Source organism: Octodon degus, unplaced genomic scaffold (assembly GCF_000260255.1).
Source record: "Octodon degus isolate 3935 unplaced genomic scaffold, OctDeg1.0 scaffold00177, whole genome shotgun sequence".
Taxonomy (NCBI): domain Eukaryota; kingdom Metazoa; phylum Chordata; class Mammalia; order Rodentia; family Octodontidae; genus Octodon; species Octodon degus.
In genome coordinates, this window is record NW_004524753.1 from 3730813 (window position 1) to 3743665 (window position 12853).

The window sequence follows — 12853 nt, forward strand, 5'->3', positions numbered from 1 at the left end:
TGTGTGTGTGTGTGTGTTTATTTGGCTGCCTGTGTCTTGAATCAATTTAAAACATTTATCTTTTACAGTCACTTTGACTTTCAAGAGGACCCTGAAGTCACACAGTGCCAGATCTAGTAAATAATTTGGATGAAGACTCACAGTAGTATTTTTATTTCACAGAAATTCTGAGAGAACCCCAGTTGCATAGTAAATAACAGCAAGAATCAGCAAATGTGGTCATATTAAATGAAAAATATTCTGTCCAGCAAAAGAAACAACTATCACAGCAACTGCATCTGTAGGTTGTAATGAAGAGATAAAGTACAGAGTAGAAAAAAAAAATTTCCAATTATTCCTTAGAGGACTAATATTTACAATACATAAAGAATTCAAATTAGACCCTCTAAAAATAAAAGATTCAGTCAGAAAGAAGAAAGAAAGAAAGAAAGAAAGAAAGAAAGAAAGAAGAAAGAAAGAAAGAAAGAAAGAAAAAGAGCCACTGAAATGAATAGATGTTCCTTAGAAAAAGCCAATACAAATGTGAAGAAATGTTCATACTTGCTGGCCATTAGAGAATTGTAAATGAAAAAAAACACCAAGATTCCATCTTACCCCAGAAGCAATGGTTATCATCAAGAAATCAGTAATAAATCATTGCTAGTAAGGTTGCAGGGGAAAAGAAACACTTCTATATTCTTGGGGCAATGCTAGTATAATCACTATGCAAAATCAGTATGGTGATTCCTCAAAAAACTAAAAATAGAAATTCTATTCCTCCTCCATGTGTCTTTCTAAAAGAGTTAAGGACACTGTATTATAGTGATCCATGTACACCCATGTTTATAGCAGCACAATTCCTAATAACTAAATCTTGGAAGCAGCCTCTGTGTCTATCAACAGATGAACAGATAAAGAAAATGCGGTATTTATACACAATGGAGTACTATGGTGCCACAGGAAAAGGGTAAATTTGAGTTGTCTATAAGAAAATAGATGCACTTTAAGATCATACTGTTATGTGAAATAAGTCACATACATATACAGCATGCTTTCTCTTAAATGAGAAATGCAAATTACAGATAAAGAGGAAAATAAAAGACAGATAATAAGAGAGAGATCTTTCTCAAATAGGAAGGAAATGAAGAGATGGACGGAGTGAGGAGGAGGGAGGAAGGAGACAAGAAAGGAATGAAAGAGAATTAAGATGTGTTGTGTACATGTGCCGACTCCCTTCAAATAACGCAAGCATTGTGAACTGTAAACTGTACTAATTAAAAGAAGAAATTGCTGTGAATATTTTGAATTGATTAAGGTCATTGAGGTGGCCATGAAAAGATATAACGAATGAGACCTTTTAGAGATGCTTTAGAAAGTGGAAAGAATAATAGACTACATATTTGAAGTGAGGAGTATTTTGAAAGAAATTAATCCAATGTGTCTTTAATGTAGTACATTTAAAAAATATCTCTAAGCATTCCTCATATTTTTTGATCACATCTTGTAATACCACTGTGGTTATTCATTTGTTGTCTAATTGCTAAAGTTGATTTTACTTATATGGGATGAGATTCAAATTGAACAACAGTGGAAAAAAATACCTGTCCTTTTCTTTTAACTACTAAGAGTATGTTCAGCAAAAACAAAGTAGTAGTATTAGGCATACCTTTGCTCCACTTTTTGCCAGGTGTTGACCGGGATAGTTGCTCGGTTTCAAATTCCATTGTGATTTCTAACATCAAGGTGGCTTCTGATGTGGGAAATGCAGATGGCATCTGGAAGGGCACGCAGGTTCATTTTATTACAGAGGATGGAGGAGAGTGCACAGTATCCTTAGCTTTTTGAAACTTACAGACCCACTGACCCCTCCCCGTTCTGATACCCTTCTTTCTTTCCTTTCCTGTGCTCTCCCTGTCCCCACGTGTCCACTTTTATTTTGTTTTCTGAAGGTGGACCCTCACAGTTTGTGGGTGGTATAGACTGAATAATAGCCCACAAAGATACCCAGACTCCTAGAGCCTGTGATTATAACTGAATAGGAGGAAAGGCTACAGCTGTGATTAAGTTATGGATCCTGAGATGGGGAAGGTGATGTTGGAAATCCTTGCATGGTCCCTCAGTGTAGTTGAATGTTCTCATAAGAAGGAAGAGAAAAATCTAGCTGCAGAAGATGACAATGGGAAGTCAAGCAACATGTTGCTCTGTGGGCTTTGAAGACAGTTGAAGGGGCCATGATCCAAAGGGTGCAAGAAATGTAGCTCTGGAAGTCAGAAATTGCAAGGGAATCAATTATTTTCTAAAGATTCTGGATGGAATGCAGCCCTCCCAAAACCTTTATTTCAATGCTCTAACACTTATTTTAGACTTCCAGCTTCCAAAACCCTTGAGAAAATATTCAGCCATGAAATTTTTCACAACAGCCACTTGAAACTAAGACTGTTGGACTTTCATGTCTGAGGCTTCTGCATGTACTGTTGGTTAGAAATATTCAGGGAAAATATTGCATCTGTACTCACACATACAAACTTTTTCTGTGTCATTACTCCCTAGACAATACAGTATAATGTGGAATTTACTTTGTATTAGGCATTATAAATAATCCAGAAATGGCCTAAAGTATGTAAGAGGATGTGTGTAGGTTCTCTGTTGAGTGGAGGGTCCTGGTACCAAGCTTCTAAGGACTCTGCAGGACACTGTACACAAAAAGTCTGATCCAATCATCAACAGGTAGTATTGCGCTCTTGGGCAGTTACCAACTTTCTCTGGCCTCCACAACAGTAGGGACATCCATAACACTGATGTTGCCATTGCCAGTGAGGATTACAATTCATGGCTTATCACTTGTACTAAAAGACTTCAAATGACCCAGGAAGGAATGAGACAGTGGAAGGAGACTGAAGCCCTCACTGTACCACGATGCCATGTGGACACCTATCACTCTGTGTCTCTCTTCTGTGCCTTGATGTTGATCTGGCCCCAGCTTCTCTGAGCCAGGTTCAGCAAATTTGTGATGGCTCAACATGCTCTGTAGCTTTCACATGGAGACACTGTCAGCTCTAGAACAGCCTTTTCTAGAAGAAGCTCTTTTTTTTTCTGTATTTAGGGTGGGTCTCACTGCTTAGCTTGTACTCATAGTGATCCTCCTGTTTACAGCCTCCCGAGTGCTGGCATTAAAGGCGTGCACCACCATGGCCAGTCTCAATCACAGTCTCAGCGCCCCAGGGGCAGGACCAGCATGGCAGGCCTTGGGGATTGAACTCCCAGCCCCTGTGACTGTCTAAGCAGGTGTTTTAATCCTCTGAGCTATTTGGCCAGCTCTTTAGAAGAAGCTCTTGGGCCCTGTTTGTGCTTTTGTTGCATCTCTGTTTATTAGAGACATTTTAACTGAGCCCAGTGCTCTCCACCAAGTTGCACCTCAGTTTCTGAATGCCTCTCACTCTGTAACTATGGCTCCTGCCAAAGAAGGGACCTGGCTCAAGAGGTCTCCCATCTGGGTCTGAAGGCTGTGCTGGTTTTGAGAGTGCTCCAGGAAGACCTCGTGCTCCCACTCACCCACCAGACTATCAAACTAAAATAATTGGATCAGATTCATAAAGGTTTATTTCTTTAAAAAAAAAAGTTCCTGTGGAGTCTTATATGAATCATAAATAAGGTCCCTAGCAAATCACAATTATGAGAAACCTCAAACTGTGAGCACTAATTAGGTATGGGCATTAACTGTTCTGAACTCATCTGAGAAAGAGATGTTACAGAAATCAAAGTCTTAGGCTGGTTTTCTTTTTAAAGTTGCAAACAAGTTCTTTAACTTGTTTTCTGGCCTAAATACACTGCATCATACTCCCTCAAATAACCAAGGTGATTGGATCTTGGGACTGTGACAAAGGATTGTAGTTATCCAAGCTCAAACTACAACACTGAAAAGCAGCTGAAGAGATCTCTATACTAGCAATGAAGTTTTTAGACTATAAGCATCTGCAAGCCTTTGCATAAAACAACAACAACAACACACACACACACACACACACATACACACCCCCTAGAAATATGAGAAGGTGAGGAAACAAAACACTACCCAAAACTCCTAAACTCCCTGAAGCCAGTTCAGGGGAAACTGAAGGGCAGAATAATATGAGCCACACACCTGAGTCACTGAGAAGAATCGCAGAGGAGGACAGAAAATAGCTCAAAGACAGAGGATTAGAAAATATATACACAACATGTAATAGATGTAATAGCCCAAAAGATGTAGGAGCACTCAGAAGATGCTAATAAAAAGCTAGATGACCTACAAAAAGATACAAAATATGAATGACCAGTCTGTCAATTGTTTTTTACATGTTAGGTATCAAATATTGTGAGCTTCTCTGTCATTATTTTTCTCTTAACTTTGGGTTACATCAAGTCAAATTGAAATTTGGCTTCCACCTGATGTGCCCAACTGTCCTGCTCCTGACTCTGGGCCATTTGAAGCCAAGCACTGACCTCCCTCATCAATTGTGTCACTGTCCCCACTGGCATTCAAGGTAGTGGGACTTCATTTCTTGTAATAGGTTCCTGGTCACCCAGGAAATAAATAAGCTCTTTGAATTACCAGGTTGTTCTCAGCTTTGCTCTTGGGCTTTGCAAAAGATTTGGTTCATTTGAAGGGGAGACACAATTTATGTTCTTGGCTTTTAGGACCTAGGCTAGCAGAAAAGGGGGTGGTTTCCTTTGTTGGTGAATTTAAAGGTAGCAGAGCCCACTTAATTGAATTTCTTATCTGCCTACATTTTCATGTTCTTCTCTTGTTCTTAATTACTTTAAACATAAGTGTCTTTGTAATGAGTTATGAGATGGCAATTTTAAGTGGAAGGATGCTCTATAAATCTTAAAGTTGGTTGGCTGCAAGTATACTCCTAGAGGTCACCACCAGGGGTCTAGAGAATGTGTTCTTTTTTTTTAAAGGCAATTTCCCCCATACCTATTGTTTGCACTCTCATAGCCACTATTCCAGAAAACTATTTAGGCTAATTCTCGAAACTAGAGTCATCAATTAATTAAAGTAAGAGAAGATGACACCCATATTTTAAAAAGAAGTATATCTTGACAGACTGACTGCTAGCATTGAAGCCCCTCTTATTATTGTTCTTAAAGACCCAAATTTTAACTTGACAGGAAGGGTGAATGCACATAATTGGGGGGGGGGACATGCACTAAGAAAGATGGCTATGGATAAGTTCAGAGGAAAGTAGGACTGTGCAGGAGAAGCTGGAAGAAGGTGACCTTGGAAGAGGAGGTTTTGCTGATCCCAGTGGTAACCCGGGAGTGGGATGATCCTGACCCATGGACAAGTTGGAGTTGTCCTGAAGTGAAGCCGGGGGACTGTGCATAGAAAGTCATTGCTATTGCTTGGCTCCAACTATAACATGGAAATGTTTTTGCTATTCTCACTTGGTAGCTGGGAAATCAGGGCCAGAAAGATTAAAAAACTTGCCTAGCATCACATAACTAGTAAGTAACACAGCCAGATTTTTTAAATCCAGACACCAGGTAAAGGATCTATAATTGTAACACTTTTTTTGACTTGTATTTGGGCTCCTGGAGACAGTCTTTTTAGCTCCTGAACTTCCTTATAGTTAAAATAACAATGTTTATGATGCATGCTTTCCCTTTGCATAAAATATTGGCATGTATAGGATGAGTTATAGATGTATTTACTTAATCTTTCCAGTAATCTTTCCTAGTGAACAGGTTGTCAGCATATAGTGTTAAGGCTAGAGCATGCTGACTTGTGACAAAAAAAGCGAATTACCACTTGATGTTGCTTCAAACATAAATGCTATTTCCAAATAGTTATAGAAGCTCATTGTTCATTTCCAAAAAAGCACAAATCATGAGCTGAATTTTTGCCTAATCCCCATAACAGAGCTGTTCTGCAGCAATGAGATTTTGGGTAACTGAAGGCTTTCCTAGTCTCACACTTAAACAAAATTATTGTCAGAATGCTCATGTTTTCTGATCAAAAAGGAAAATGGTTTAGTCACTTTACAAGATATTTTGGAAGTTTCTTACAGAGATAAACATAGTCTTACCATACAATTCAATAATAATACTCCAAGGTATTCATCTAACTGAGTTGAAAACTTATATCTATACAAAAAACTCTTCACATGAATATTTAAAGTGACTTTATATGTAATCCCTTAAAATCTGGCCACAACCAAGATGTCCTTCAATAGGTGAGTGAGTGAGCAAGTATATTTATATGATAGAGTTTTATTCTGTGGTGAGGAGAAATAGCTGTTAAGCCACACAAAGACGCAGAGAAACTTACCTACATTTTGTCAAATGGAAGAGGTCAATCTGAAATGGCTATCACTGTGTGATTCCATACGATAGTTTGGACAGGCAAAATCACACAAATAAAAAGATCAGTGGTTACCACAAATTTGAGGAGACCAGGAAGAGATGATTAGATAGGAGCAATTTTTTGGTATGTGAAACTATTCTTTATGGTCCTATAATAGAGAACATAATGCATTTATTGAAGCTCACAGAATTAGTGGGACAAAAAGTGGAACCTAATTGTGTAAAACTGAAAAAGTCATTTAGGAAATTATGGGATCCTAGCATAGAATGAGAACAAGACAATCTAAATGGACTGCAACTATCTGAAATAATCTCACTCAAGTTACTTCCTGGAAAGAGAGGTTAACGGTTCAGATACTGCTACACTTGTGCTGGAACTGAGCAAGGTAGTATTTCCTGTACAGCAGGATTTCAAGTAGTTTATACAGGTGCTTAGCCACGAAGGAGAGAGAACAGCACACCCTATACCTTCAGTCAGGTGTACATGATGACTTCCTTTCCGTGCCTGCTGTATAGAAAGAAGTAGGGGGGAAAGCAATTGCAGAGAAGACCGTCAGATGCTATTTCAGTCAGGTGATTAAGGTCAACGACAACAATGGTCATAAATCACCTCAGTGATATTGTACCCTTGATACAGTGGCATTTCACAGTGGCACTATTTTTCCTCAAAAGCTGTCTCAGGAGAAAAACTTCAGAGAAATGAAAAAGAATCCTGCAACGTGGCTGATCAATACTCTTCAAAACTGTCAAAGACATCAGAAACAAAGAGTCTGAGAAAATATCCTAGCCAAGGGGACCTAGAGAAACTTGAAGACTAAATATAATATTGTGTCCTTAATGGCATCCTGGGATCAAAAAGAGGAATTGGGTGAAAACTAAGGAAATGTGAATGGATGGTAGACTTTAGCTAATCACAACATATGAATGTTTGTTCATTAATTGCAACAAGTGTACTATATTGATATAATATTTTAAAGACAAGAGGACCAATATCCAGGTATATAAGAGATTATGGCATGATCCTATCCATTCTTCTGTAAATCTAAAACTGTTCTAAAAACAGGCTTTAATTTTTGAAAAAAAATCTCTTAGCTAACAAAACATACTTTTAATTAGAGTTGGTTAGTCTAGAAATGATTGCAGGGTTTTTCCACTGTTAAATAATTTAGTACAAACTTCATGGAATACTTTGTATATGTAAATGGTACTTCTAAAAATTTTTTTTGTTTTTCAAAGAGAATAATAGTTTAAAAAACATTAGAAATGATACAGAATTTCACTAAACAAAATAATAGGAATTTAACAAATGGTGTTACATTGCATAATGTGTTAAAATTAGTTGTTTAAATTACTAGATATAAGCATGCAAAATTGATTTTAAAAAGTTATAAGACATTAAAAAAGAGAAGAAAAAAATTTAACTGCTCATTTCAATAGACTGGCAAAAATTAGCAGTACAATTATCCAAACTGTCTTGTATATATACACAAATGCATCTTTTCCCCTTTGTTCTTTCTTTCTTTTGTCCTTTTTCTCATCCCAGTTATTTCTTCCTTTGAAAAGATTCTTTCATTTTCATAGTATCTATTGTTTCTTTCAGATTTTATTTACTTGTGTTTTACATCTGCCTATGTGTATGTTTGAGGGCTTAGGAGGGAAGAGGGAGAGGTAGATAAACGGAAATTTATAGGTTTACTCTGTTTTTAAGAAATCAAAATAGAAACCCATGGAAAATTACATACTTCTGCTAATCTGAACATCAACTTCAGAAAGACTTCAGATGCACTTGTTTGTCTAGGGTTGAGCCTTTGCTTATACAGGTGTGCTTTGCATAATTAGATTTACATTCACAACTATATTCAAGGACAGTAAACATTTGATACTTAGATATTCTCATGACGGAGAAACATTTTAACATTTGTATTGAAATAGCAGAAACCATTAAAGCAGTATTTTTACATGCAAAACTATGTCCTACACCCCCATAAGGCAGGCAGGTTATAGGTAAGCTTTACAGATAGAATGAAGAACATGAGCATCAGCAGCCCTTGGCAGGAGCGTGGTGCCCCAAATTTACATTGCAGGCTCCCTATTCTTTTCCATATTACTTGACTATAGTATTTCATGTCAGAACGATACTATTACTGAATTGGTTCCTTGTGGAAAACACGATGTTGGTATTGCTCAATAGTTGCAAGCTGTGGCTTCCTGATCATTCCTGGCTGCTAATCATTTGATGGTGAAAAAATTATGATTCTGAAATGGTCGAATTCAAGGTGTATCGATTTTGAGACTGAAAAACAGAACACACAGGATGTCATATTAAGTGGCAGAAAACACTAAATCCTTCACTGGAAAATGTTAAAATATGAGAGATGAGATAGCAATGCATTCAGGTATTTTCATAAATGACAATCCATGAGCAAACTGTGACTGTTGAGGTCACATAGATGTTTTGTACAAATGTAATGTTGTAAATGAGTTGACCAAAGTTACAGTCAATCAGACCACCATAACATGTTTCAGTGGAGCAAATTAAACTCATGCTCCTCCCCGTGGTGGGGGTTGGGGTGGTGGAAATCGAGTTCTGAGAAAAAATGTGGGCATGACAAAATTGACTGTCGGTTATTATAGAATGCTTTGTCATATAACAAGAAGATCCAATAATCAGGCTATGACATTCATTTGTGTGAAATAAGACCAAGTTATGCTATGAATTTATCATGTGGGTTTGAAAATTAACCCTTGTATTTATCACATGTCTGTTAATTTAGACCTTTTAAGAGAAAATGAGCTAGACCCTTGAGTAAAAGATGCCTTCTGCCTCCCCTGGGCCCAGATCTGACACAACCCATCCTTGCCCTCTGCAGAGGGATATAAAGATACACAAGGGGCCCCTCTGGCACAAAACACCTGGGCTTGTGGAATTCAAAGGCTCAGAGGGAAATGGCAGTGATGGGGATTTACCTGTTTATCTGGGAAGTTAAGATAAATCCAGGCTGTGTTTATGTTGCCCGGGAATACCATAAGATGAGGTTAAAGGCAGAGGGATGTGGAAGGAGGGAGCGGGAAGAACTGGATGGAGGTGTATAGGAGACACCCTCCCATCTGCAGCCACCTCTGTAGGTGACAGTGTAGAGTCAAAGCAAGGAAATACCGAGCTCCCCCTCAGCTACACCCTTGGTTGTTCACACATGGCCACAGTGACATTTCTATTGTGGTGTCCTAGGTGTCGAGGGCCATCTCTGCCTGCAGGTGACAACCAACAAGGGAAATTTAAAGAAAAGCAGTGTCCTTGGCCCTAATGTCCCAGGCTTGGGTTTGGGGTGGGGAAAATATTTCTTTTCTCAAGATGAGCAATGTGCCTCTGATTCTATCCTGGCATCATTACTGGGTCCTCATTGACTCTTCCAGAGAAGCTATGATGCTAAAGGAACCATAGAGTGTGTCTGGGAACTGCTTCCATATACTGTTACAAGCAGTGGATTATGTACATTAATAGAGAAAAAAAATATTGTGTAGGTAGCTGCTGAGGACCAGAACTGAAGGAGTAGGCTACAGAGGCACTTAGCTGCAGGAGAACTTAAAGTCCTCTGTAGCTTAAATTCAGGGTCTGGTTTGCATGATTATACCTGAGGCTTCCTGCAGAGTCAAGTGCAGCATAAAAATTATGATTCCATCAACAGGGGAAATTGGACCTATGTAGCTCAATTAGTATTCTTCAGTCAATTTTGTTGTGTGTCTTTATCAGATGTAGTTATAGTCTTGTTTTGGGAAATAACCTTTGTCAACCCTAGGAAAGATGAGTTGAAGGTCTCACAGTAGAAGCCTCAGCACACTTAAGCTAAGTTGTTTCTTTCCATCTTCTGCTGTCCTCTGAGTATTAGAGCCTAATTTTGTGACCAACGTTAGAAAAATGTTTCCACTGCTTCATTCCTTTGCATTCTTAGCCATTCATCTAAAATTTAAAAATTTTAGCCAAGTATGGTGGCATCTGTTTGTCATCCCAGCTACTCAGGAGGATTTCAAGTTCAGGGCTAGTCTGAGCACCTTAGCAAGACTCTGTTTCAGAAATAAAAAGAAATAGACACAAAAAATAACAATAAAAATGACTGAGGATAATCTCAATAGTAGAATGATTGCTTAGCAAGTGTGAGGCCCTGGGTTCAATCCCAGTGCTGCAATTTTTTTTAAATTTAGTTTTTGTATCTTATTATTCTCACTTAAGCCAATCTGGTCATGTGGTTCATGTGAAGCTCATCAGGAAGGAGACCTGGAATATTAGACAGCTGAGAATAGCGAAACATTCCCACTTCAGTTCACCCTATTGGCTGCCCACTTCAAAACGCACCTTACTTCACATACATGCTCCTAAAAAAGAAAGGAAAAAAAAGAAAATTCTCTCTCCTATATAATTCCACCATTTTTTTTCATTTATATGGGTCCTGAAAGTACACACGTACCTTTTCTAAGGTAGACAGGTTAGGGTTTGTCAGTTACTGCTACATTTCCAGATTCAGCTCCGTCTAGCTCTGTGCATCTCATGACAGTGTTTTGCGATATATATTTTATAATTTAGAATTAACAGCAATTGTCATGTTCTATATAAGCAGTGAGTACCACTGGTTCTTCCCCTCATGAATGGACCTCATTGGCCAGAAGTGATGTGTCATGGGATAGCATCATGGTGAATAAGCCATCTATGTTGTTGGTTTACTGGCAGAATAAAAGTTGTTAGTGTACTGGCGAGGTTGGTAAATCTACATCCAGAATAAATGTCAACTACAGGAATCTTAAATTCCTACCTCTTCCATGAAGGAAGGGGTCCAATGTAATTAGTCTGTGGCCCTATCAGTGTTAGGCTCTTTGGGGATACCGGCATCAGTATTCTTTTCTTCCTTTCTTAAAAAAAATTCACCCAATATTTAAATTTCCAGAAGAGAGAGGGTATCTGATTTACCTAGACTTGATTCTGTACCCAACCTCTGTTCAGAAATGGAGGTTTATGGGGAATTATGATTGAGGGGAATAAAAGTTATGGTCAACAAATAAAAGGAAAGGAATGCTTGGCAGGCAAAAGGACAAGTACCATGTTCTGCTCCCCTCCCCCACCATAACACACTGCTTTTCATGTGTTTACATTAAGGGTCTCATTGTAATACAAAACAATCCATTTTCTTACAATCAAAAATACATTAGTTATCTTGCCTGCCTTCAAGGCTAGGCTCTTAGAGTGAAGCTTAGTCTTCTTCCAGTTCCATTTTGATTCCAGTTCCATTGTGATCCTTGATATTCTGAAACATGAAGTTGACTCTCCTACTCACCTTAATCTATGTAGGAGAGTTACCTGTATTGATACATGTGTCTCAAGAGCATTTTTTTTTCATTATTACACCAATATTCTGTAATTTGTTCAACTTTTGGTTTGAAGAATATTTTGATTTCCCCATTTTTAGCCACTACAAATAATACAGCAGTAAACATCTTTTGTGTGTCTGTTCATATGTGCGAATTTTTCCAGGGTGGAGGCATGACTGGCCAGAGGATGTTCATTTCTAGCTAGTTCCATTGTTGCTTTCTCCTTTACAGTTCCATCTACTGCATATACATATTTTATTTCCTGACCTCCATAACAATACTTGTTATCAGACTTTAACACTTTTGTTTATCTGATGGGTATAATATGTTATCACATCATAGTTCTTATTTTTCTCTTTGATGTCACATTATATAGTAGGTTATAGATATTCTTCACTTAATGATCTACCAGTTTAATACCTGCTCAGACTTATGACCAGGGCACTCTGTTCAGACTTAGTGACACAGGTGTGTGAGCAGCAGAATGGCCTAAGGGTAGTGCCTTCTTCAGTACGGTGCTATAAATTTTGCTGTCTGGGCAATGACAAACAGAAACACTGAAGTAACTCCCAAGATTTGTAAGCAGATTTATTGAACATTGGGTGGGTACTGATTGGGATCATTCCAAAAATATTAGGCTCTCATCTTTTGTGGTCTAGGGCTTATATAGGATAAACAAGCAGGAAGTACAGAGGCAGAATGGCTTGTCAACTGGGAATTGGTCCTTACAAAATTCATCACAGTGACCAGCTATGCATCATAGTGAACAGCTGTTTCTAAGAAACAAAAGTGACAGGAACTGTAATTGGAAATCTTACCTGGGCAGCCAACAAAATGAAATATACTGGCTCTGGGGAGGGGGTTGTATCTTCTGGTACAATTGTATTGACAGTCATCTTTGGTTCGTTATATATTGCAGTACTGCATGTAAGAGTTATGTGAGTAAAAGTGAAGTCATCAAGTTGGAGTTTCCTCTGACCACTTTTTTGTTCTGAATGTTGCAATATGCACACTATATAGAATTCCTCATTTAGTGATCAATTCATTTAATGGGCTAGCTGCAGTACCATAACTAGGCCATTAAATGAGGAATGTCTGTATCATGACCTCCATTTTATCAATGAGGAATATAAGGCTTACTAAATAATGTATCCAATGCTTTAGAATC

At 38.1% G+C, this 12853-nt stretch overlaps 1 pseudogene; it reads right to left on the minus strand.

Moving 5' to 3' along the window:
• Positions 1-12581, minus strand: part of LOC101588442 — a 21599-nt pseudogene extending 9018 nt beyond the window's left edge.
• Positions 12582-12853: the final 272 nt, after the last annotated feature.